Raw genomic sequence first — 27,008 nt, forward strand, 5'->3', positions numbered from 1 at the left:
TCTCATTCAAAAGGAGCCCCATGAGGTCCACTCCAAGGCACACTATAATTAAAATGACAAACATCAAAGACAAAGAGAGAATCCTAAAGGCAGCAAGGGAGAAAGAGGTAGTAACATACAAGGGAGCTCCTATACGCCTAGCAGCTGACTTCTCAAAAGAAACATGCCAGAAGGGAATGACAAGAAATATTCCAAGTCATGAAAAGCAAAGTCCTGCAACCAAGACTGCTCTACCCAGCAAGGCTCTCAATTAAAATGGAAGGGGAAAGATAGGATAAGATGGCGGAGGAGTGAATGGAAGTCACGCTGACCTCCTCACAAGATCAAACTGGAATTGCAACTAAATAGTGGAGTAATCACCTGGAAAACAATGGAACAATAGTGGGAGAGGAGCCTTGGTGCCGCGGACAATGGATTCAGCTCTCACACATCCCAACGGGTGAGAAGTGCGGTGGAGGCTCGAGAGAGTGGGCTGGGTGCCCACGGGCACTGGCACCAGAGGGACATTGAAACGGCCAGTTAGCTTCCCCCGAGAAGAATGGGGTCTGAATCATAAACAGGGACCCCTAAACTACAGCAGCTAAAACCAAGAAAATACAGACAAAACGCAACCCCAAAAAGCTTAGGGGCACTCTCTGCCAGAGACAGGTGGCTGGGGATCCAAAGAGACATTTAAAGGGCCAACGCAAAAATTGCAGTGGCAGCCACCCTCCTTGATCTCTGGGTAGAGGTGGCAGCAGGGTGGGCTGGTGCCTGGGAAAAGACTGGTGAGGAAAACTTTGTGAAGAGAACTGAGTGGCCGGAGGTGCCCAGGAGATAACGCACCTCCCACTCTGCAGCTACCATCTCGCTCAGGCATAAGGGAATCAATTAACCTGCCTTTCGTGCGCTAAGCACACAGCTTGTACGCATGTGAGCTGTGGGGCTGAGTGCAGACTGGCTGGGAGAGCCTTGAGGAGAGACTGGAGAGGGAGGCATTGGGGAAAGAATGGGAGGAGGAACCGGGGAGTCCCGACTCCCTCCCTGTTCTGTAGTCTCCATTGTGGGCTGGAAAGGCACACCCCCTAAGAGACAGAAGCGAGGCACGCATGAACCAGACTGCCTATGACTGAAACGCAGTCCACACAGGAGATAGATCCTTGGCCAAAGAGGTCACAGAACTGCCCGGAGGCCCCTGAGGAGAGTCTGGAAACGGAGGCATTGGGGAAAGAACTGGAGGAGGAACCAGGGAGCCCCCACTCCCTCCCCGTTCCATAGTCTCCATTGTGGGCTGGAAAGGCGCGCCCCCAAAGAGCCAAAAGCCAAAAAGCACACATAGACACCCCCAAAACACCCAGTGCAGGTGCGCACACTTGCACCAAGTGACCGGCGAGGGTTGGCGAGCGTGTGTGTGACTCGCGCGGGCTGGCGAATGCTTACACCTGCCCGCAAGGCCTCCCACACATTGGCACCCATTCGCCCTGCGAGGGAGTGCACAGAGCGGCAAGGGCAGGCGTAAATTGACTCGCCCGCCTGCGATTGTGGAGCGGCCCACAAAATTAGTAGAGCTGCCCAGAGTCCCTGGAGGAGAGACCAGAGACAGGATTAACCAGAGAGTCCTGGAGCTGACTTCCTCCCATTTCCATAGTCCCCATTTGGCAAGGGCAAGCAATGCACCCAAAGAACCAAAAGCGGGGAAAACACACAATAGAAGACCCTAAACTGACCAGTGCCGGGGAGCTCGCCAGCCGGGGGGCCAGATGAGTACACGAGGTCGCGAATAAGCCCCCTGGTCTGGGGCAAGCACATGCGAGCCCAGGCAGGCGGGGGATCCTGCTGCGCTGGGAGCGGGCTCAAGGAGTGTGCATGAGAGTTCAGAGAGATCCAAAAAAATAGCCCAGCCCTGACTGAAGGGGTCACAGAGCTCCCCCAAGCAGGAGTCAGACACAGACAGTAGACTCCTGGAAGGCTCAAACAAACAACCCAAGGTCAACAACTGACATCATCAGAGGCAGGCCCAGAAAGAAAAGTAAAGGACAAAATTACTTAACAGACTCTCACAAAAATGGGAAGAAAAAGAAGTTTCCCCCAAATGAGTGGAAAAGGGGACTCCCCATAGAGAGAGCTAAATGAAATAGAAGGCTCTCTATTGAATTCAAAACAATGGTTCTAAGGAAGCTCAATGAGCTCAGCCAGCTCAAAAATAACTATGAGAAACTGCAGAGAAACTATCAGGATCTTACAGCAAACTATATCAGCCTGGAAAAGGACATAGAAACTATCAAGAAGGCACAAGAGGATATGAGGAATACCATTTCTGAATTGAAGAACACAGTAGAAGGAATCCAAAGCAGGCTGGATGAAGCTGAGGATCAAATCAGTGAGATGGAGGATAAGGTACAAAGAAGCTCCCAGAAAGAACAAGAAATGGAAAAACGGCTCAAAAAGAATGAAGAGGCATTTGGGGAAATGCAGGACACCCTGAAACGCAATAATATCCATATAATAGGGATACCAGAAGAAGAAGAGGAGCAACGGATAGAGAACCTCCTCGAAAAAGTAATGATGGAAAATTTCCCTAATTTGAGGAGAGAAAGGCTCTCATGGTTCCAGGAGGCACAAAGGACCCCACTCAAGAGGGACTGAAAGAGGTCCACTCCAAGACACATCATCATTAAAATGGCAAAGGTCAAAGACAAAGAGAGAATCCTCAAGGCAGCAAGGGAGAAGGAGAAAGTAACATACAAGGGAGCCCCGATACGCCTAAGAGCTGACTTCTCAACAGAAACACTACAAGCCAGAAGGGAATGGAAACAAATATTCCAAGCCATGAAAAGCAAGGGCCGACAGCCAAGGCTGCTCTACCCAGCTAGGCTCTCCGTTAAAATAGAAGGGGAAATAAGGAGTTTCCCAGACAAGAGAAGACTAAATGAATACATCTCTACCAAACCAGCACTCCAAGATATGCTAAGGGGACTGGTTTAAGCAGATGAAGGAAAAGAATGTGACAGAGAGGAACACAGGTACAAAGAGAAAAGATGAGTAAGTTTCTATCAGTAATATTTCTCAATGTGAATGGACTAAATGCCCCAATCAAAAGACACAGGGTAGCTGAATGGATAAGAAAACATGACCCACACATATGCTGCCTACAAGAGACCCACCTCAGAGCAAGAGACCTACACAAATTGAAAGTAAAGGGATGGAAAAAAATATTCCAAGCAAATGGGCATGAGAAAAAGGCCGGGGTTGCCATACTTGTATCAGACAAAGTAGATTTCAAAACAAAGGCCATAAAAAGAGACCCAACGGGGCACTTTATAACTTAAAGGAAGAATCTATCAAGAAGACATCAACATTGTAAACGTATAAGCTCCCAATAGAGGAGCCCCCAATTTTATAAGGAAATTGTTGGATGACTTCAAAAAAGATATAGACAGCAACACACTGATAGGAAGGGATTTCAACACCCCACTGTCAAAAATGGACAGATCTTCCAAACAAAACATTAATAAACATATTGTGGTGCTGAATGACACACTGAATCTAAGAGACTTAACTGACATATATAGAACCTTACATCTCAAAGAAGAAAAATACACATTCTTTTCAAATGCTCATGGCAGTTTTTAAAAGATAGACCACATGATAGGACACAAAGCAAACCTCAGCAAAGTCAGGAAAATTGAAATAATACCAAACTTTCTCTAGGACCACAAGGCCTTGAAACTGGAAATCAACCTCAAAGACAAACTTCAAAAACTTGCAAACTCATGGAGACTCAACAGTAGGCTATTAAACAATGAATGGGTCAAAAATGAGATACGACAAGAAATCAAAAAATTTCTGGAAACAAATGAAAATAAACAGAAAACAGCCCAAAACCTAGGGAAGTTCATAGCAATACAGGCTTACCTAAAAAAGATAGAAACATTTCAAATAAAAAACCTAACACTAAAACTTCAAGAACTGGAGAAACAACAACAAATAAATCCCAGAGCAAGTAGAAGGAAGGAAATAGTCAAGATTAGAGCAGAACTGAATGACATAGAGACAAAAAGAACAATTCAGAAGATCAAGCAATCCAGAAGCTGGTTCTTTGAAAAGATAAATAAAATTGACAAGCCTTTAAGCAGACTCATCAAGAAAAAACGGGGGAGACCCAAATTAATAATATCAGAAAGAAAAGAGGAGAAATAACAACTGATACCACGGAAATACAAAGGATCATCAGAAACTACTATGAGCAATTATATGCCAAGAAATTTGAAAATCTTGATGAAATGGACAAATTTTTAGAAAAGTATAACCTTCCAACACTGAAGGAGGAAGAAACAGAAAGCTTGAACAGACTGATAACAGCTGGGGAAATTGAAGCAGTAATCAAGAAACTCCCGGCACACAAAAGCCCAGGGCCGGATGGTTCCACAGGAGAATTTTACAAAACATTTAAGGAAAAGCTAACCCCTGTCCTTCTCAGACTATTCCAAATAATTCAAGACAAGGGAAGACTCCCAGACTCTTTCTATGAGGCCAGCAACACCCTGATCCCAAAACCAGATAAAGACCCTACAAGGAAAGAAAACTACAGGCCATTTTCGCTGATCAACATAGATGCTAAAATTCTCAACAAAATATTGGCAAACCGCATCCAGCAATACATTAAAAAGATTATCCACCACAATCAAGTGGGATTCCTCCCAGGCATGCAGGGATGGTTCAATATACGCAAATCAGTAAACGTAATACATCACATAAATAAAAGAAAAGACAAAAATCACATGATCATCTCGATAGATGCAGAAAAAGCATTCGATAAGGTTCAGCACCCATTTATGATCAAAACACTCAGCAAAATGGGAATAAATGGGGCATTCCTCAAAGTAATAAAGGCCATATATGAAAAACCTACAGCCAATATCATACTCAACAGGCAAAAACTGAAAGCTTTCCCACTAAGATCGGGAACACGACAAGGATGTCTGCTTTCACTGCTTCTTTTCAACATCGTATTGGAAGTCCTAGCCACAGCGGTCAGACAAGAGAAAGAGATAAAAGGCATCCAAATAGGAAAAGAGGAAGTAAAGCTATCATTGTTTGCAGATGACATGATAGTATACATAGAGAACCCTGTAGACTCTACCAAAAAACTCCTCAACCTAATAAGTGAATTTGACAAAAGAGCAGGATACAAAGTCAACATTCAGAAATCAAAGGCATTTTTGGACAGCAGCAATGCAACATAAGAAGAAATCAGAAAAAAAATACCATTCGATATAGGAAGAAGAAAATTAAGTACTTAGGCATAAATTTAACCAAAGACGTAAAAGACCTGTACGCAGAAAACTATACAACATTAAAAAAAGAAATTAAGGAAGACACAAATCAATGGAAGCATATACCGTGCTCATGGATTGGAAGAATTAATATCATCAAAATGTCCATACTACCCAAAGCAATTTATAGATTCAACGCAATCACTACTAAGATACCAATGACATATTGCACAGAAATAGAACAGACATTTTGAAAATTTATATCGAACCATAAACGACCCTGAATAGCCTCAGCAATTTTGAGAAAGAAAAACAAAGTAGGAGGGATCACAATACTGGACATCAAACTCTACTACAAAGCCACTATACTCAAAACAATCTGGCACTGGCACAAGAACAGACCCATAGACCAGTGGAACAGAATAGAAAGCCCAGAAATAAGCCCAGGTCTCTCTGGGCATCTAATATTTGACAAAGCGGGCAGAAGCATAAAATGGAGCAATAATAGCCTCTTCAACAAATGGTGTTGGGAGAGCTGGACGGCTACATGCAAAGAATTGAAATTAGATCATCAGCTGACACCATACACAAAAATAAACTCAAGATGGATCAAAGACTTAAATATAAGTCACAACACCATCAAAGTCCTAGAGGAGAACATTGGCAGGAAACTCTCAGATATCCCACGCAGCAATTTTTTCACTGACATATCTCCTAAAGCAAGGGACATAAAGGAAAGAATAAACAAGTAAGACCTTATCAAAATAAGAACCTTCTGCACAGCAAAAGAAAACATCAGCAAAATGAAAAGGAATCCAACCATATGAGAAAATATATTCACTAATGATACATCAGATAGAGGTTTGATTTCCAAGATATATAAAGAACTCACTCAAGTCCACCACAAGAAGACAAATGATCCAATCCAAAAATGGGCAAAGGACTTGGCAGGTGCTTTTCCAAGGAGGAGATACAGAGGGCCCAGAGGCATTTGAAAGGATGCTCAGCATCACTAGCCATCAGAGAAATGCAAATCAAGACCACCATGAGGTACCACCTCACACCAGTCAGAATGACCATCATAAACAGATCAACAAACAACAGGTGCTGGCGAGGCCGTGGAGAAAAGGGAACCCTAGTACACTGTTGGTGGGAATGCAGACTGGTGCAGCCACTGTGGAAAGCAGTGTGGAAATTCCTCAAAAAGCTGAAAATGGAACTCCCTTTTGATCCAGTGATTCCCCTGCTGGGAGTATACCCTAAGAACACCAAAACGCCAATACGAATGAACCTATGCACCTCAATATTCATAGCAGCACAATTTACAATAGCCAAGTTTTAGAAGCAGCCTAAATGCCCATCAGTAGATGATTGGATCAAAAAGTCATGGTACGTATACACAATGGAATACTGCGCAGCAGAAAGAAAAAAAGAACTCCTAAACTTTGCAACAGCATGAATGGAACTGGAGAGCATTATGCTAAGCATAATAAACCAGGGGGTGAAAGACAAATACCATATGATCTCACCTCTAAGTGGAACCTAACGAACAATACAAAGATGCAAGGAAAATAAGACCAGCAACACTGAAAGGAAAAGAAATCAACAGAGACAAGAGGGAAGGAGGGAGGGGGGTTGGGGAAAAGGAAGGGAAGGGGAAAGTCAAGGAACATATAGCAAGGACTCATGGACAAAACCAAAGGGGAAGAGCTGAGGGAGGGAAGGAGGGAGGGGGCAAGGGAGAAAGTGGTGCGGGGGAGGCAGAGACAAATGTATTTGAAAAAATAAATTAAAATAAAATTTAAAAAAAAAACAGGCAGACCGAAAATTTAGAAAAAGTTCAAATTGTGTAATAAGGTTTTTTATTATAGCAAATAAAATTTTTTATATTTCTGTTAATTTACTCAAGCTGTCCTTGAAAAAATAGTAAACAAGAATTAGTTAATATTTTCAAGGCAATTAAAAAAAATAGGTCTGTGTGGCAAAAAAATAAAAAATAAAAAAAGTTGAAGAGGAAATAAAGAGTTTCCCAAACCAAAGAAGGCTAAAAGAATACACCTTCACCAAACCAGCATTGTAAGCTATGCTAAAGCGACTGCTTTAAAAAGATGAAGAAAAAGAGTGAGAAAGAGAGGAACAAAAGTACAAAAGGGAAAGATGAATAAGTACCTATCAATAACTTTAAATTTAAATGGATTAAATGCTCCAATCAAGAGACATAGGGTACTGAATGGATAAGAAATCATGACCCGCACATATGCTGCCTACAAGAGACCCATCTCAGAACAAAGGACCTACACAGACTGAAAGTAAAGGGATAGAAAAAATATTCCATGGAAATGGACAGGAAAAAAAAAGTGGAGGTAGGAATACTTATATCAGACAAAGTAGACTTCAAAACAAAGGCCATAAAAAGAGACCCAGAAGGACACTTCATAATACTCAAAGGAAGAATCCATCAAAAAGACATAAATATTGTAAACTTTTATGCACCCAACATAGGAGCACCCAAGAACTTCAAGAAAAGACTTCAAGAGGGATATAGACGGCAGCACACTGAGAGTAGGGGATATTAACACCACACTGTCAACAATGGATAGATCTTCCAAACAAAATATCAGCAAGGATATTGTGGACCTGAACGATGCATCAGATAGAAAGGACTTAACTGACATATACAGAACCTTTCATCCCAAAGAAGCAAATACACATTCTTTTCAAACGTACAAGGAAAATTTTCAAAGATAGACCACATGATAGGACACAATACAAACCTCAACAAATTCAAGAAAATTGAAATTATAACAAGCATTCTCTTGGGCCACAAAAAAACATCTATTGGGGTGACATTGGTTAATTAAAATTATATAGGTTTCAGGTGTACAATTCTATAATAAATCAGCTGTATGTTGTATTGTGTGTTCACCACCCCAAATCAAGTCTCCTTTCATTACCATTTATACCTGCCCTCATCTCGCTTTCTCTCTGGTAATCACCATACTGTTGTTTTGTCTATGAAGGGATTTCTTGTTAATTTAATCATACTTGATCACTGATGATTTTTTTATTGTACATGCATAGAATTTCTCAATATATCTTTGAAATTTAATTTTGTTAGAATATATCTTTCTAGCATCTTGGTTATTGTTTTTCTTCCATTGGATGTAAAGTTAGAAATAGAGATAGAAGCACAGATATAAACACACTGAAAAATGTATACATCACTAGATATGCAGATAGATGATTACAAATAGGTAAATAGATAAAATAGATATCCAATGTGTATGTATTATAAAAATAAATAATTATTGTTAGAAATCTTATGAATGTATCAGTAAACAGCAATTAGATATGATTTTTTTCACTAAGCAATTCTAGGAATTTATCATATGAAAATAAGGGTATTTGTTGTAACATTAACAATGACAAAAATTAATAACCCATTAAATATAAAAAAAAAATCCTAAAATTCATATGGGACTACAAAAGACCCCAAATAGCCATAGCAATCTTGACAAAGATGAACAAAGTTGGAGGAATCTCACTACCTGATACCAAACTACACTACAAGGCTAGAGTAATGAAAACAGCATGGCACTGGCATAAAAACAGATGCATAGGTCCATGGAACAGAATAGAGAGCCCAGAAATAAGCCCATGCCCACCTGACACAGTCAATTAATCTATTACAAAAAAGGCAAGAACATACAATGGAGTAAAGACAGTTTATTCAATAAATGGTTTTGAGTAAAGTGGACAGATAATACAAAAAAAATTCAACTTGGCTATCTTCTTATACCACATATAAGAATAAACTCAAAATGGATTAAAGACTTAAATGTTAAGACCTGAAACCATAAAACTCTTAGAAGAAAATATCGGCAGTAAAATCTCTGAAACTGCTCTTAGTGATATTTTTTTTGGATATGTCTCTTCAGGCAAGGGAAACAGAAGAAAAAAAATAAACAAATGGGACTACATCAAACTAAAAAGTTGCTGCACAACAAAGAAAACCTTCGACAAAGTGAAAAGACAACTTACTGAACAGAAGATATTTGCCAATGACACATCCATTAAGGGACTAATATCCAAAATTTATAAAAACTCACACAACTAAACACCAAAAACCAAACAATCCCATTAAAAAATGGGCAGAAGACCTGAATAGACACTCTTCAAAAAGGACATAAGGATGACCAAGAGACATAAGATGCTCAACCATGCCAATCATCAAAGAAATGCAGTGATCCCTGGTTGGTGTGGCTCAGTAGGTTGAGCCCCAGCCTGTGAACCAAAGTCACTGGTTCGATTCCCAGTCAGGGCGTATATCTGGGTTGCAAGCCAGGTCCCTGGTTGGGGGTGTTTGACAGGCAACCAATCAATGTTTCTCTCACACATCAATGTTTCTCTTCCCCTCTTTTTCCCTCTCTCCCCCCTATCTAAAAGGAAATAAATAAAATCTTTTTTAAAAACCACAATAAGATATCACCTCACACCTGTCAGAATAGATATTATCAATAAATCAACAAATGCCAAGTGTGGGCGAGGATGTGGAGAAAAGGGAACCCTTGTGCACTGTTGGTGGGAATGCAGACTGGTGCAGCCACTGTGGAAAACAGTATAGAGTTTCATCAAGAAATTAAAAATGGAACTTCCTATAACCTAGAAGTTCCACTTCTGGGTACATATCCAAAGAATTCCAAAACACTAAACTGAAAAAATATATGCACCCCTGTGTTCATTGCAGCATTATTTACAATAGTCAAGGTACAGAAGCAATCTAAGTGATTATCAATAGATGACTGGATAAAAAAATGTTAGAACATATATACAATGGAATATAATTTGGTCATAAAAAAGAATGAAATCTTACCATTTGCAACAGCACGGATGGACCTAGAGGATATTATGTTCAGTGAAATAAGACAGAGAGAGACAAATACCATACAATCTCACTTATATGTGGAATTTAAAGAACAAAATAAATGAAGAAACAAAATAGAAACAGACTTACAGATAAAGAGAACAGATGGATGGTTACTCAAAAGAAGTGAGTTTGGAGGAATTTGTAAAAAAAAGGGGGGGAAGGGATTCAGAAGTACAAATTAATAGTTACAAAATAATCTTGAGATGTACAGTACAATATAGGAAATATAGCCAACAATCTTATAATAATTATGTATGGTGCCAAGTACATACTGGAAATATCAGGGGAAACACTTTTTTAAAGGTATATGATTTTCTAATCACTATGTTGTACACCTGAAACTAATACAAAATAATATTGAATGTAAACTGTAATTGAAAAATAAAAATTTTTAAAAAGTATATACGTAAAACAAGAAAAAGAATTGGTGTTTAATAAATACTGAATGAATGAAAAAGTAAACCTATGTGGAAGCAGCCTCTCATCCCTACTTTGTCTCTGATCCCAGCTTTCTATATTAATGTATGTGCATATACATATATGTATATATCTCTATATATGTATACATATGCATACATACATATATAAAGAGAGAGAGAGTCTTGCAGTTCACAAAGCACTTCTGCAAATGTCAGCTCATTCACTTCTTACAAAAACTCAGGCAGGGTACTGTTTTTATTTAATAGAGGAGGAAGCTGAACACCAAAGAGAACTAGTGATTTATTTTGGGTCACACAGCTCGTAACACCACACTCCAAATCATCATTTCCCTCTAACTCCAAGCACTGGCTCCTTTTCCCACACTGTGCTCCCTATTAAAACTACTTCAGTTTTTTTTCCTAATTCAGTATCATAAAAAGCAATGACCTATAAACTGTTGTTACTTATCTGCTGCCAGCCACCCTAATGCTTTCTGCTACCAGAGTTTAGAGAAAAGCCTTTCAGAGCCTCGTTTGCAGAAAGCTTGCCATTGAATGCTCTAGACGTTCTTGGACAATGAGGCAAGCCCATCTCTAATTCCACTGCTAAGTGTGATCTGCTTCCACTGGCTTCTGAGCCATAAGGATCACTTCTACCGCAGTCCTGTGTCTAATGCATCATCAGACACCATAAAGGAGAAAGGGACGCTGTTCAGCCTGGGCTCAGAGCTTACAGAGTGAGCCAAAGATACTGCCAGCACTGTTCCCTCCATCTCCCCCCCCTGCCACCAGCACCCAGGCATCCCTCCATCACTTTCCTAAGAACTGCAGCAATAACTCAAGTGGCATCGAACACTTTTTTCCCCCCTCCAACCCATTCTCCACCACTCACGCCTTCTGTGTATACTTGGGGCCCTTATTATTCAGTGTAATCCCCTAATTAGCAGTCTCAGCATCACCTGCCCACTTATTAGAGATGCAGAATCTGGGGCTCCACCCTAGACTAAAAAATTAGGATATGCACTTTAACAAAATCCTAGTAATTTATAAGAAATTGAAATATGAGAAGCACTACTCTAAGAAAAGACAAAGCAAGTAAACTTACTCCTGTCTGCTTGCCACACTATGCTGACCTTGGGTACCAGTTCTTCAGGTTAAGTTCTAACCATCTAGGACCAGCCCACCTGCTCACTTATTCCCCTAGCATATCCAATTCAGCTAGTTTTTGTTTAGGAAAATACCTTGGGCTACTTTATATTAAAATAAAAATAGCTAACAATACCTGCAAACAGCAGGCTCCAGTGGATTATTACTGAGAGAACACAGCAGTACCAAGAAAGTTTTAACATCAGGAAAATCTGGATTTGCATCTCAGCTCTATCAATACTCAGCTGTGAGAATCTCAGAACGTTAAACACTCTCTGAACTTCCATTTCTGCTCTGTAAAATGGGGATAGTGTCTGCCTTACATAGAGGGTAGACATACTACAAAATATCTTGCATACCGTGCCTAGCATATAGTAAGTATTCTTTCTTCCTTTTGAATAAATAAACTATGGTGTTACAAATAACTGAATTTCAAAATACTGTAGATGCAAATGAATTCCTCCGGCTGGTGTGGCCACATGGGAGACAATTTGGAGTAGATAAGTATTTCTTGTGAAATAAAATTGCATCTGGCAATCACCATCAGCTTAGTTGCACTGCACATCTCCCACCTGATAACTTCTCTTGCACTAACCTATACTTCAAAGCCTTCTGATTCAAATGCCTTTTTCTCTCTTCCTTGAAGAAAGTGTTTAATTGTCAAATAAAAAGGCCAAAATATTAGCAGTGGCAGAAGTAAGTTGAGATCTATATACCGCAATAGTTTGTATTTAGCACTTAATATATCATTTCAGCAATATCATCAATGTACAAATTATGAACTAGAATTGTTTTTATTATTCAATGTAGCTGGGAAAATTATTCTTTATCTGAGTTTTAAATTTGCAGTCTGACTTTACTTGAAGGAAATTAATTTGAAAAATCTAAATTAAAACATATGAAAATAATTTTTAAAATAATCAGACTAGATATGTTATAAGAATTAATAATTTTTTAAAAGACAGGAAAGTACAAAACATAAATGAAAAAAGTACATTTAACTAAAAGTTAACATTTTTGCCAAACAAGAAACAGCATAAACCAAGCTAAAAGTCAACCTACCACCTGAGAGATTTCCCAACACATGTAGTGAACAAAGTCAATAAGAAGACAAACAAATCAATAATGAATATAAACAAATATTATGAACATGAAATTCCCAGAAGAACAAACCCACCATCCAATAAACATGAAAAGATTTGTAACCTCACTAATAATCAAGGGAAACGCAAATTTTAAAAAAAGCTACCACATTATACTCCTGTAATGGACAAAAATATTGAAGTGTGACATTATCAAGTATCAGAAAGAAAACAGCATGACAGGAACCCTCTATCCCACTGATAGAATTGTCTAGTAAATTCACATGCCCACTTTGGAAAGCGTTCAAGCATTCTCCAGTAGCTTGAGAAGGAGGCAGCTGAAAGGCCTACACAGGTGGGCCTCATCTTCCCTATACCAGTGTTTCCCAGAGTGGCTACTGAGTAACAGCAGGACCCCTGGGAGCTTATTAGAAATGCAAATTCACCACCCCAGTCCAGACTTACTGCATTACTGAGGTGCATTTTAAGAAGTCCTCCAGCAGATTCTGACATGTGCGCAAGATTCAGAAACACAGCCCCAGAGAAACTCTCACACAAGTTCTCACCTGTTTCAACAGGATATTTTGTCAGGATGTTAGGGACATGTTTCATGACAGATTTTCTGGGAAGCCTGTCTGACAGACCTTGGTTCACTGCAAGACAGAGTGTCGCTGGAAGTCAAGGGACAGTGTGCAGACAATCAGGTTTCCTCAAAGTACATATTTGCACAAAGAGGTACATACAAGGATGTAGATAAAAAATTAAACATTTAGCACTGGCCAAGTGGCTCAGTTGGTTGGAGCATTGTCCCATATACCAAAAGGCTGCAGGTTCTATTCCTGGTCAGGGCACATACCTATGGTTGAGGTGCATACAGGAGACAGTCAATCGCTGTTTCTCTCTCGCATGCATCTCTCTCTCTCTCTTTCCCCCCTTCCTCTCTTTCTAAAATCAATAAATGTTTCCCCAGGTGAGGCCTTAAAAAAATAACATTTAAAAGTAAACAGCTGCCAACAAAAGAATGGGTACAATGGTACATTATACAGCAGTTAAATAAAGTAGATATATGTGAATCAGCAGGGATAAATCTTAAAATATAATGGTGAATGAATAAAAGCAAGTTGCAGGATTACATCTATAGTATGATACTATTTAACATTAAGTTCAAGTCTCACCCCCCAAAAATGATGTAGTTTTTGCATAAATAAACTTCTGTATGAAAACATCAGAAATGTATATCTGGGAAGCCCATCTACTGATCTCTAGATAATGCTTATCTGTAGGCGAGAAATGAAAGAAATGGGATGGAGGAGTACAAAGAGAACACCAGCTATAACACTTTGTGCTTTTAAAAAGCTATCACACATATGTTAAAAGGTTAATATTTGTTAAATTGGGATTGAGGTAAAATAAATTACTTAAAATATTATTGAATATTCTTGTGCATATTTAGAGAATTTCATAATTTTAAAATTTAAAAGTAGTACTTTATATTTGTGAATACTTTTTTTTTAATTAATTTATTTACTTTTTAAATACATTTGTCTCTGCCTTCCCCCCACTTCTTTCCCTGTACAAGAAAAAATTTTTCAAAGTCACAGCCTCAAGAGTTAGAGCTCACCCTAATCCCAGCTTCACTGGGGCATAATTGACAAATAAAATTTGTATATATTTAAGATATTAAGATACTTGATTTTGATATACATATACATTGGGAAATTATCACCACAATCAAGCTAATTAACACATCCATCACCTCACACAGTTACCACTTATTTATTTATGTGTGTATTTATTTTTTTGTGGTGAGAACAGAATCTACAAGAGGTAAAGCTTTTTAAAACTGAATCTTTGTGACATCTAGTGGTAGCAAGAATAGTTACAATTTAGTTACAACTAGAATCACCTTTGATTCAATGTATTATTAATATCTGAATTCTACGTTTAATTAAATTGTCACAAAATTTAAATGCTTGCGCTTTTGTTTTTATTCGTGTTTTCAGCGGTATATACTTGAATATTTTTAGTAGGCACAACACTTTGGAATAGGTTATCTTGCATATATTATGTGGTTCAGCCACTGGTCTCCTGAACATGTATTATGTCATTTGTAGAGTCCTCCAGACAATGCCCCCTCCCCTGTCCCCCTCCTCTGCCACCCTACTTGCTGGATCAGTGAGAGCAGCAGGAGGAAGTTCTGAGTGTCTCCCTTACATCCTGCTGTACACACAGCTGGCTAGATGTCTCTCCCTGCCCCAGGCCTGTACCTCTGCATGATCTTTCTAAGCCTTATATGGCCCCACCATTTTTCCAAGTCCCAGGCTCTTCCTATGTCCTTTACATCCATACAATCACCTTCCAAGTCAACTTATGGAAGGTGTCACGCCCACCATTGTTTTCTTTTTTCTTTTCTTCTTTTTTTATTGTTGACACGATTACAGATGTCCCCATTTTCCCACTATTGTTTTCTTTTTATCTTCAACTAAACTGTGAATGACTTGAGAGTAGGAACAATGTCTTGCACATAAGTTCCCCTGAGAACCTAGTACTGTTCTTGGCATGTACTAGGTACTCATTAAATGTTCATTAAATGAATTTCCACTGCCACAACACAGGTTCAGACCTTCATCACCTGAACCCTAGGCAACAGCAATAGCATCCTAAGCCCAAACCACCCTTAATACCATCATTTAAGCATCTTAAAATATCTCTTAGCAACATAGCACCATTTTCTCATCTTCCATTCCCAATAAAGTTGTTAAACGTACAATCCTCATTTCCATTCTTGTTTGTCACCAGATACTGTCTAAACTTCTTAGCTTAGAATTTAATATGCTTCACAGTTGGATCCAGATCTGCATTCTTGAACTCTCCTTTCACTACATCTCTGCACGGACTAGTCTTCAAGTGTTGTGCCCTCATCCCCTCCTTTGTTTCTCTGCTTCCCTCGTCCTGCCCACCCACAATCAATTCTGTACCTTGTTTTTTGGGGGTTTTTTCTGGTGTGTTTTGGTCCTGCACTTCCATGAAGCTATAAGTGAGTTCTCTCCGTGTAAAAAGTCAAGCACTAACTACCGAACTGGTCATTTGGAGCCTTCATCAGTATTTACCTTCTTGCCTGTGCCTTTGCTCCACAACTGGAAGAGGGTTTCTCAAATCTACTGACTACCTCTCGCCAGTGAGTGCACTAAAAAACGAGCTGTCCTCAGAGGGGAGACAAATAAGAGAGAGAGATGTTGAAATGAGGAAAACTAGGTAAATGGTAAACAGCCACTGGGGGGCCTGCCTCGTCGCCATCCCTGGCCTGACTTCCTGTAGCAGCGGGCAACCCAGCTGGAGGAAGCATTGGCTGCCATGACGAGTTCTGGCGATGCTGCGTGCATCTGCTGGCTCCTCAAGTCGCCCCTCCCTCACCCCAGCGCTATGCCTGGCGCAAGCGCCCAGTTTGTGCTCCCGCGGGGCCATATGAGTGGCAACCCTGACGTCTTGGAGTTGTACAGCAACAAACACTCAAGCAAGTCCACTCCTGTGATAGACCTCAGCAAGTGCGCGACGTGAAAGCATGCGGGTCGCGGCTTCGTTCCAAAGGAATTTCAGGATAATTTCATGTTCAGTGTTACTACTTCTCATACATTCTATCTGGTAGCTAAGACCAAGGAAGAAATGCAGGTGTGGGTGTACAGCATCACTCAGGTCTGCAACGTAGGCCACCTGGAGGGTGGTGCAGAATCCATGAGAGCCCCTCCCTTACATCCTCCTCCCTCCAGCCACCCCTGCCACATGGCCCATGCTGTCAGCTCCTCTTTGCCAAGAGATGGCCAAAGCTCTAACACCATAGTCAGTGAGGAAACCAGAAGTGAGTCAGAGTTTCCCTTCCTTCCTGATTATGTGATTCTGTCCAACTGTGAGACTGGAAGACTGGGGTCATGCCAGTTTACCCACCAGATGTGACAGCCGGTCACACTCAGATGTCCACTGGAACAGACTTCATTCAATGATGCTTTTGTTGGCTGCCTACAGCCGCTGCCCTACATTAATTCTGCCCACCCCTCCTGCCATGGGAATGGATCTCAAGAGGCACCTTACTACACAAGGCCTCAGGCTTCCCTAATCTGGAATAGAGTTATCAATGGGCCACCCAGGGACTACTTTTCGTCACCATTGCTGGAAATTTCCTTAAATCCCACCATTCAAGTGGATAAAAACCAAGTTCCTTGTCCTATGGGGTAAAAGAAGCAGACGTTGTGTCTAACATGCTGCCTTCCCACTCCCTTAAGTGTCTCTCTGAACAGCAGCAAAAGGAGCAGCTCCTGTGGAGTGGGCACAACAGCATCAAGAAACCAGAATGCACCATGGCACCAAGAAGAATCTCTCTCTCTAGGTTAGATAACATGAGACCGTGGAAAGCTGATAATGTAGAAAGCCAGTCTTTAAGATGCTGAGACAAATGACATAGTTTAAATTTGCCATGTAGGTTCTCTTCAATGTGCCCCACAGCTTCAGCCAGTGATGAAGACAGCTACATGCCTATGGCCCCACTGGCCACCATCTCTGGGCTCAGATCTCAGTGCAGCTCTGATGACTACATACGAATGAGCTCACGAAGCATCTCCAGCCCACTGCCTGAGCTACCTGAAGACCTGGAACGTCCCCTAGTGCATAAAGATCTTATTTCTCAGAAAAAATCATGGCCGCCTCCCCTAGACCTGAGAAATCTTTTTACCATCCAGGAACATGCATCTCTAACCAGGACCCACACTGTGCCTTGCAATTGGGCCAGCTTTCTCTCTCCAGGAAAAAAGAAATGGTACTAATTATGCAAGATTTTTTAGCCAATTCTGTTTCCAGAGAAGAGGAAGAAAGCATCACACAAATGGAGAAACACTGAACAGTCAACTCCCTGAATAGTGGTGCTCTGATGTGGACAAAGAACTTCAACCTAGATTATTTAGCCCTGGATTTCAATTAATCATCAACAGACACTGTACAGCAGAATATTCTCCATTCAGAACAAAGAATATGTCCAAGTGGATGAGCAGAAGACACAAGCTCTCCAGAGCATAAAACAGGAGTGGATCAATGAGAGGCAATCCAGAGAGAGGGAGAGTGAAACATCAACTCAAGAGAGAAGCATCGATTGATTGCCTTCCAGTACGCACCAGACCAGAGCTGGAATTGTATGTGCCCAGAGCAGAGATCAATCCTGCAACCTAAGCATGTGCCCTGACCAGTAATTGAACCTGCAACCTTTTGGTTATAGGATGACACTCCAACCAACTGAACCACACTGACCGGGACAAGGGTTTGAGGTTTTTCACTAGAATCACACTGATGTTCAACACAACTGAGATCCAGAGAGAATGTGTAATTCCCATTCTTTGCAAACACCTTTGGGAGCAAAGACCTGTTTGTACACATTAAATGGGAAAGAGAAGGAAGCAGTGTCCTCCCAGAGGTGGCTCTGAGGGAGTCCAGCCCCTGCCCCCACCCCTACCTGTCACAGAAGTGTCCTTCTCTGGCCACACTTGCCCATGCCCAGCACCTCAGGGAATTGGCTCCACAGTTACAGGAGACAGAAGCAGAGGATTCCACAGCCACAGACTGGGATGTAGAAAACTCCATTCATTCAGACAGGATAGGAACAATAAAAGCAATACTTAAGAGAATATTTTTCAGAGTTTGGTTAAAAATCTCTCCAATGGTGAATTTGTAGTGTAGACTGAAGCCGATATTACTAACTGGCAGGAAAACAGCATTTGACTCCAATACCTGAAATTGACCTCTCTCTTGTACTTCCATGGAAATTATAAATGTTCCTAGCAGCAAAGCCCCAGGAGATCATCTTGTCCTAGCACCTGAAGACATGGTTGAAGAGATCAAGACCAGCAATGGTGGGAGAATCTGCACTCCTTACACTGCAGGCTACAGCAGACAAATCATTTCTATCTCCCAAAGAAAGGCAATCCAAGTGATGGGACAGTGAGTCTGGGGCTCTGTGATAACCATATCAGATGACACCAGTGGCTCTAAGGACATAATGGTTTAAGCAGCTACCTGTGGCTGGGTATTCTGTTCCTGTTGGCCTTTTTCCACAATGTTTTTGTGGGCATTATATCCTCTCTTCCTCTAAAAGACCTTGGAAGCTCCGGTGGAAAGATACTGTTGCTCCCACTTTGAAGAAAAGAAAACTGAAAATCAGAAGAGGGCACGCTTTGCCCAAGATCACTCATGGATCCAAGACAGGTTTAGAACAGAGAGCTGGCCAGGGTGCCCATTGCAGTCTCATTCTACCATCTCACACTGACTCTGAGGATTTTGAGGAAATCAATCAGTTTGGTCAGCCTCGGAGTCCTATGGGTGACATGTGCAGACATGAGATGGGTCATCATCTCCTCTCCCTTTCATAGAATTTTGAGCAATTGCTTTTATACTTGAAAGGTATGTGTGACAAGCCAGGATTTTTTGCGTGGTGTTCAAATGGGGAACTCTGACATAATCAGTAATTACCATCAGAAATAACTCCTAACAGTGGTGTAAAATCCATTCTTGGATTGCACAGTGCTCTTGCAATGTGTTTCCCATGAGCAGGCTAATGCTGGCAAAAGAACTTTTGCTAACTTGGGAAGGTACAAATTGTCCCTGGCTATCCTATGCTGCACTCAGGCTTTTCGGTGATAAAGAGTCATGACCAGGAAAAAACCACAAACAAACAAAAATCAATGAGGTGCATTTTCAGGTTTCCTGGCTAATTTTTCCCTCTGCTTTATAGGGTACTGGGGTTCAGGAGATGCAGATGAAAGTCTCATTCAGGCATGGGATTTTACTTGATACTTCTTCCTGATCCTTCTGAGCACTTGTGGCTCAAAGACAGATCTGAACAATGGGGAATTAAGTAGTCACTGCTCCAACATATCGACTGACATTGTATTCTTTATATGAGGATGAATCAAATAGGCAGGCAGGTCTATGACAGTCAGGGTTACTCAGGGCAGTTGTAGACTTTGCTGCATGGGTTGGGGATTTCAGAATGCCCCAAAGGTAAGTAAATGCCAAAGACTTGGTTTTTCAGATCATAAAAGAAGTAATTTTGATGTTAAAAGCAGCAGGATCTGGTAACATTATATTCTTCTGGGAGCAAGGTGGGGGAAAATTGCTGAATTGAGCCCTTAGTGGGGGCAGACAGAGCAATAAGGGGCTCCCGTCACCCTGTGGCCAGCTCCATGTCACCACACACAGAGGCTGGAGACTGTGAAGAACTGCCTTCTTCCCTAAGTGACTTGCAAAGGGTCAGAGAGCCTCAGACAAGAATCTAGAGCTGCAGTAGTCCAGTTCCCATAGATGGTAGCCTCCTCATATGTGAGGCACCCGTGTTTAGACCATTGAGTACCTGATACAGGCCAGTGAAGGAAAATTGAATGCCCAAAGGTCAAGAACTACACCAGATTGAAAATGGAGTGGAAAAGAAAATACAGCTGAAATTATGTTGATAGTGAAATGTCATTCAATTGGCAAAAGAGAAAATCTATCTCTATAAAGCATTTCCAGAGACACATTTATTGCAGAAAGCAATATATACTTCAGTGGTATGACTCATTTGGAAGTGATTAATTAGGGATTTAAAAAAATGGGTGTTTTCACCCTCATTTCAAGGGTGTATGCAGTTATGCCCTGCTTTGATAAAACTGCTAATGGATGGCTACTCAAAAGCATAATGATTCAGGGATACAAAGTACAGGTAGTTTTTGAGCTGATGGGAGCATATGCTCCTGAAAAAGTCACCAGAAGTCAAAATGATGCTGGCCAATCCTGTTGTTGGTAGGTATAATCCATGTGTAACAGAGGGTTATGATTGACCAGGTTCTGAGATTTTTTTTTTTAACAGAAATCATCTCAGATTCCATTTCAAATCAAGTGCATATGGTTTGTGTGTGCAGGGCATAGGGTACTCCTCCCTGGAGGATCTGGGAATCAACATAACAGGACAATGCAGCAATTAATTCCCCATTGTTTTCTGCGGTTCCTTTTTGTTTTGTTTCTTTCCATCTTGTTTTGCTAGGAAATTCTTCCACTCTTGGAGCTGCGCAATACAGAAGGGGATACTGAGGGTCTCAAGCCTACAAGTCCCTAAGGCCACAAGCCCACAAGGCCTTTGGGAGTTTAGTTTTTCTGGAGAAGGGATGTGCCCTGAGGTCCAGCACATGGCCTGGCTGCAAGGGCATGAAGTGAGACTGTAGGAATCAGTGTCCAGACCATCACACTGAGGAGCCACAATCGACCCAATCCTGGCCTTTAGATCTGAGTTGAGACTGAAGGCTCCCCTAAGGCCTGATGTTATCCTCTCAAGGCCTCCTCAGTCCCCATTTATTCCATCTTTGTACCCACAATCATGCTGATTTTAGAATTTCATTGTGTTTTTACTATTTCATTTCTGGCATAATAAAAGTCTTATAAAGAGGGGGCAAAGAGCCATTGATTGAAATTGGGATAAGCCCTTATAATCTTTAATTGGAAGATAGAGAGATGGCTCATATTTCTGAATAATGTGTTAAACCAAGTTGATCTGTAATATTTTGACAAGAGCCAGGAGACAGTGACAGCAGAAGAGTGACTAGGTAAGACACCCATTACCTGTGGCTTCAGAAAATGAGAGAAAGCAGAGCAAGCATTAGGCTCACTGTATTGCACTAAAAGTATGATAACCACAAAGGGTGAAGAATGGCACCCACATTATAAATTGGGCCCTTGAAATATAATGAAGATACTGATGATACTAAAGAAGAAAGAGAAAAAGCTTCTAGGAAAATGAAGTCATCTCTGTTTCAGACATAGCTATCTTTGAATGCTCTTAGTATACCCAGATACATTCAATAGTTAAAATATGTCAAACAGAACTGGGCAACAAGACCAGCCCCAGCACTTTTCAGCTGAACAACTCTGAACAGTTACTTTAGGAAACTTCGTTTCTCCAGACATTCAAACACAGGCTCATTTCACAATCCCCTAAACTCACAGTAGAGCCTTTGGCATTCATCAGTGCTCAGTGTTTGTTCACTTCTCTCTTCTTCACAAATTCCCTACCTGACTCTTTCCCACCCAGTCACAAGCCCCCTCTGTCTTGCCTCAGTCCTTATAGTATGTGTTTAAGCTGGACAATGGCATCAGCCCTGCTCTTAATTTAGAGGCATGCTCCTTGGTAGGACCACAGCGCTTCCTAAACTCTGACTCCTTGGCTGGGCCAAATCCTTGCAAAGTTCTCTCCCAGGAGCTATGCCCTACACTAACTCCTCTCCTACCTTGACCTCCCCCACTCCCACCCTATCTCTGTTCCTGGACAAGAATCAGTTTGAATAAGCCCACTCACCTCCTTCCCTAGAGCCACAGTGCTCTCATCAACAGTTAGTGAGCATGGAAGCCAGCCACTCCATAGCTGCTGTCACTTGACTCAAGGCCCTGTGGGCTTGTGACAGTTTACCAATCCTCAGTTGTAGGGTACCTCCATTACCCATTGACTCTGTTCTACCCGTGTTTGTTATGGGCAATTAGAGAATGTAATTTAAGAGTTCTGTCTGATGAGATCTCTACTTACCTAGCACAGTATCTAGCATGTAATAGCAGCAGTAGTAGCAACAGCTTCACAGCTTATTGAGTGCTTACTAAATGTTTGGCACTGCTTGGAAAGCTTCACATGAATTACATCATTTAATCTTTAAAAAAAAATCCTCACCTGAGGATATGTTTATTGATTTTTGGTAGAGGGGAAGGGAGGTTAGAATGGAGGGAGGGAGGGGCGATAAGAGAGAAAGAGAAACCTCAATGTGAGAAAGAAACATTGATCAGCTGCTGCCTGGACCATGCCCCACCCAGGGATCAACCAGTGATCAACCAGAGATCAACTCAGGATCACACCACAACCTATTGGCATAGGGGAAGATGCCTCCACCAAATGAGCAACACTGTCAGGGCTAAAGAATTTAATCTTCATAACAACCCTAAGCAGATGAGAAAATTGAGGCAGAGCAGGCTCATAAAGTGTTTTTAGAATAAATAAACTTCAAGTGGACCCACAGAGTTGTCCAACAATCATTTACTCATTTATTACCCTGCCAGATATTTTAAAATTAACCCTCATTCAAGTACCTGACCAACCTCTGCCCTCCTTTCCTTTACCAAGAGGATCAGAGGTATATATTGAAAATTCTCCAATGCACCACTATCCCAAATGTTAATCTTCTGCACTCAAAGTGTCTTTCTCTACACCTTCTCCTCTCTTGTGACAGATTGGTAAACTGTCACAAGACCACAGGCCCTTAAGTCAAGTGACAGCAGCAATGGAGTGGGTGGCTTCCAGCATCACTATTGGTGACAGCACTGTGGTTCTAGGGAAGGAGGTGAGTGGCCTTATTCAAAGCACTCTGGGGATTCCCTGGAAGTGAGAAAGAAGGATCCCCATAGTGCTTTTGTCCCTCTGTAATTTTGTCCCACATCCAATTTTTCCAGAGCCCTGCTCAAACCCTCTGGAGCCACAACTTCAGTCTTATCTCTCAATTCTCCAAGTGCCCTATTGCCAAAACATGAAGAGAACTTCTTTTCTCCCCACAAAAGGAACCCCTTCTCAGACTCATTACATCAAGTCACTCTCTCTTCATCACCTAATTTCTCCAAAGAATAGCTTTACAATTTTTTTCCCTTATTTACCAAAATTCATGCCCTTAACCACATGGTCTGAATTTCACCTCCTTGTCCTAATGAAAACTGTAAAAAAGTCCACAAGGCCAACACAGGTCTTCCCACATGTTGCTCCCATGTCTCAAGTTCCCCATGTCCCATGTCCCATGGGAACCTTTGATGCTGATATCCAGAGCCTCCGTGAGCTGGTTCCTAACAGCCCCTCTAGGCCTATCTTTGGTTGGTTTTCTTCACATTCCCATGGGTTTCACAGGTTCAAAACTTACCTCTCCTTTACAGTTCTTCTAATGTTCTCTCCCATGAAGCTTTCTCAGATCATGTCCTCCTCTATATGTTTAGCTCCTATTTGAACCAATTAATAGTTCTTCATACAGTCCTGGTTAGTGTGGCTCAGTGGATTGAGCACCAGCCTGTGAACCAAAGGGCCACTGGTTCGATTCTCAGTCAGGGCACATGCCTAAGTTACAGGCCAGGTCCCCAGTAGGGGGTGCAAGAGAGGTAACCACACACTGACGTTTCTCTCCCTCTCTTTCTCCCTCCCTTCCCCTCTCTCTAAAAATAAATAAATAAAATCTTTTAAAAAATAGTTCATACACACTGCCTCATATTTTATGTGCATACTAGTTGTCTTTTTCAATTATGCAAAAGCTTCATAAGGGCAAAAGTTAAGGCTTATTCTTATATTCCCATAGTAACTAGCATTGCCAGGACTGAAACAAGACAAACAGTGTGCCTAGGGAGCAAAATTTAAAAGGTACTCATTCTCAGTTTCATGTAATTGCAGAGTCAGCACTTAAATTTGGTACCTTATTTGCCTTACCCTGGTCCAGCCCTGGTAACTTGTGATGTCCTTTTGACAAATATTAAGAATGAATGAACCTATAAACCAGTGAATCACTAAGATGATAGTGTACACTGGTTGATGATTATTTATCTTTGGATGGAAATAATGGGACATAATAGACATATAATGTAATCATAAAAAGTGATTCTAAAATTGACTGTGGTGATGGCTGTACTATTCTGAAGGTACTAAACAACCAATGAATTGTAAATTATTTATTTTAGCCACACTAGGAACAACCTGAGGATGAAACCAATAGAGGAAAAAGGCAGAGCCAAGAGAAAGCCAAGTGAAGCGAGCTAGAACCTTGAATTATTGTGCTTAGATTTTGACTAGTGAGATCAATATTCATCTGAGATTCAGCCAAAAGCATATCTATTGCACTTTTATTTTGATGGTCTATTTTATCTCCTTTTGCAATGAGAAAAATATGGTTTAATTACTTATGTTTAGATCTTTTATATCCCCCAATTCTTTCATCCATTTCCCCCTCCTCTTCTGTTACCCTCATCTTCCATGAGACCAGATCAGCAAGAAAATTAGAATACTTCAACCAAGCCCAGGGTGTCATCTAGCAAAAGTATGTCTGCCCAAACGGTAGCTATCCCTACTCCTACCATTAGGTGGGTCTTGCTGCCATGGCCAAGAAATTCTAAGGCCTAAATACAGACTCAGTGTAGCTGTCTGCCCAAAGAATACAGCTGTACCCCAGTCCTCATGGGCAGTGGCCATCTGCTCTATCTATGAGTCATCTCCCTGCTGGACAGAACCTGCTTCCCATATGCAAATCTGTTCCTTTGATACCCTGATCACCTTCTGAATCTCCATGAGGACTCTCACCCCAAGGGTTGAACCTGTTTCATCTTTTTTACCCATTCTACTACCTTTCTATTATGGGAGCACTTCAAACAAGACTATCCCCTGCCCCAGAATCACAGCACTTCACCCTTTAACTACTCAACATTCACAGACTCTTGCTGTCAAATCCCAGCACCAGGCTGCACCCTTTGGAGTTGGACACAAGGTATGCTGAGCCCAAGAGACCTCTGAGCATGTTCTCCACCCCACCCTTGTTTGATGGTGCCCACATAGGTTGAAGCTGAAGCCTGGAAGAAGGCTGTGTTCTCTTGTTCCCTTAGACACTCTTGCCCAGGTGGAGTGAATGCAGGTCATCCATGCTTGGGGCACAGTGCCTGGTAGTCTGTCTGACACAGAAGTCAACTCTACAGGGCATATTAGACTTATTTCTCAAATATGTACAGAACTGATAACACAAGATAACATTTTTAAAATTTTTAAGTATATTTTATTAATTATGCTATTACAGTTGTCTCGATTTTTTCCCCCTTTGACTCCTCCACCCAGGATCCCCCTTCCCTCCAGCAATCTCCTCCCTTAATTCATGTCCATGGTTAACGTGTGTAAGTTCTTTGGCTTCTTCTTTTCCTATGCTATTCTTAAAATCCCCCTGTCTACTTTTTTCCTACCAATTATGCTTCTTAATCCATGATACTTTTCCATTATTCTCCCCCTTCCCCATCCCAGCTGATAACCTTCCAAATGATCTCCATACTTGTGATTTTGTTCCTGTTCTGGCACTTTGCTTAGTTAGTTAGTTAGTTAGTTAGTTGTTAGTTAGTTAAGATTCAGTTGTTGATAGTTGTGAATTTGTTGTTTTTTTTAATATTCATGGTTTTGATTTTCTTTTTCTTAAAAATGTCCCTCTAATATTTGATGTAATAACGGCTTGGTGATGATGAGCTTTATCTTGTCTGGGAAGCACTTTATCTGCCTTTCCATTCTAAATGACAGATTTGCTGGACAGAGTAATCTAGGTTGTAGGTTCTTGCTTTTCACTACTTTGAGTATTTCGTAGCAGTACCTTCTTGCCTGCAAAGTTTCTTTTGAGAAATCAGCTAGTAACCTTATAAGAACTCCTTTGGCGATGACTCTCTGCTTTCTTCTTGCTGCTCTTAAGATTCTCTTTTTATCTTTAACCTTTGGCATCTTAATTATGATATGTCTTGGTGTGGTCCTCTTTGGGTCCAATTTATTTAGGACTCTCGGTGCTTCCTGGACTTGTATGTCTATTTCCTTCACCAAATTACAGAAGTTTTCTTTCAGTTTTTTCAAATAAGTTTTCAATTTCTTGCTTATTCTCTTCTCCTTCTGGCATCCCTATCGTTCGGATGTTTGCACATTTGGAGATGCCTCAGAGGTTCCTAAGCCTATCCTCATTTTTTTTTTGAATTCTCACTTCTTCTTTTGTTCTGATTGAATGGTTAGCCCTTCCTTATGTTCCAAATCATTAGTTTGAATCCTAGCTTTCTTCCTTTCTCTGTTGGTTTCCTATGGATTATTCTTTATTTCACTTAGTGTGACCTTCATTTCTACCTTTAATTTTGCCATGTTCAAGGAGTCCTCTGAGCACTCTGATATCCAGTGTTTTGAATTCTGCGTCTGGTAGGTTAGTCTATTCACTGTATCACTTAGTTCTTTTTCTGAAGTTTTGTTCTCTTCTTTCATTTGGGCCATATTTCTTTGTTTCCTCAATTTGGCAGCCTCCTGGTGTTTGTTTTTGTATATTAGGTGGAGCTGCCTTTACTCCCTGTCTTAGTAACATGGCCTATGTAGAAAAGGCACCTGTAA

At 41.0% G+C, this 27,008-nt stretch overlaps 1 protein-coding gene and 1 pseudogene across 1 annotated transcript in view; both read left to right on the forward strand.

Annotated features, from left to right (window-relative positions):
- Nucleotides 1-27,008, forward strand: part of DYDC2 (DPY30 domain containing 2) — an 80,258-nt gene that overhangs the window by 9,294 nt on the left and 43,956 nt on the right. The gene's annotated exons all lie outside the window — the stretch shown is intronic.
- On the forward strand, nucleotides 16,184-19,657 carry LOC129076303 (GRB2-associated-binding protein 3-like; annotated as a pseudogene).

The sequence above is a fragment of the Pteronotus mesoamericanus genome, unplaced genomic scaffold (genome assembly GCF_021234165.1).
Source record: "Pteronotus mesoamericanus isolate MK-2021 breed Mesoamerican mustached bat unplaced genomic scaffold, CSHL_Meso_final contig_59, whole genome shotgun sequence".
Lineage (NCBI taxonomy): Eukaryota > Metazoa > Chordata > Mammalia > Chiroptera > Mormoopidae > Pteronotus > Pteronotus mesoamericanus.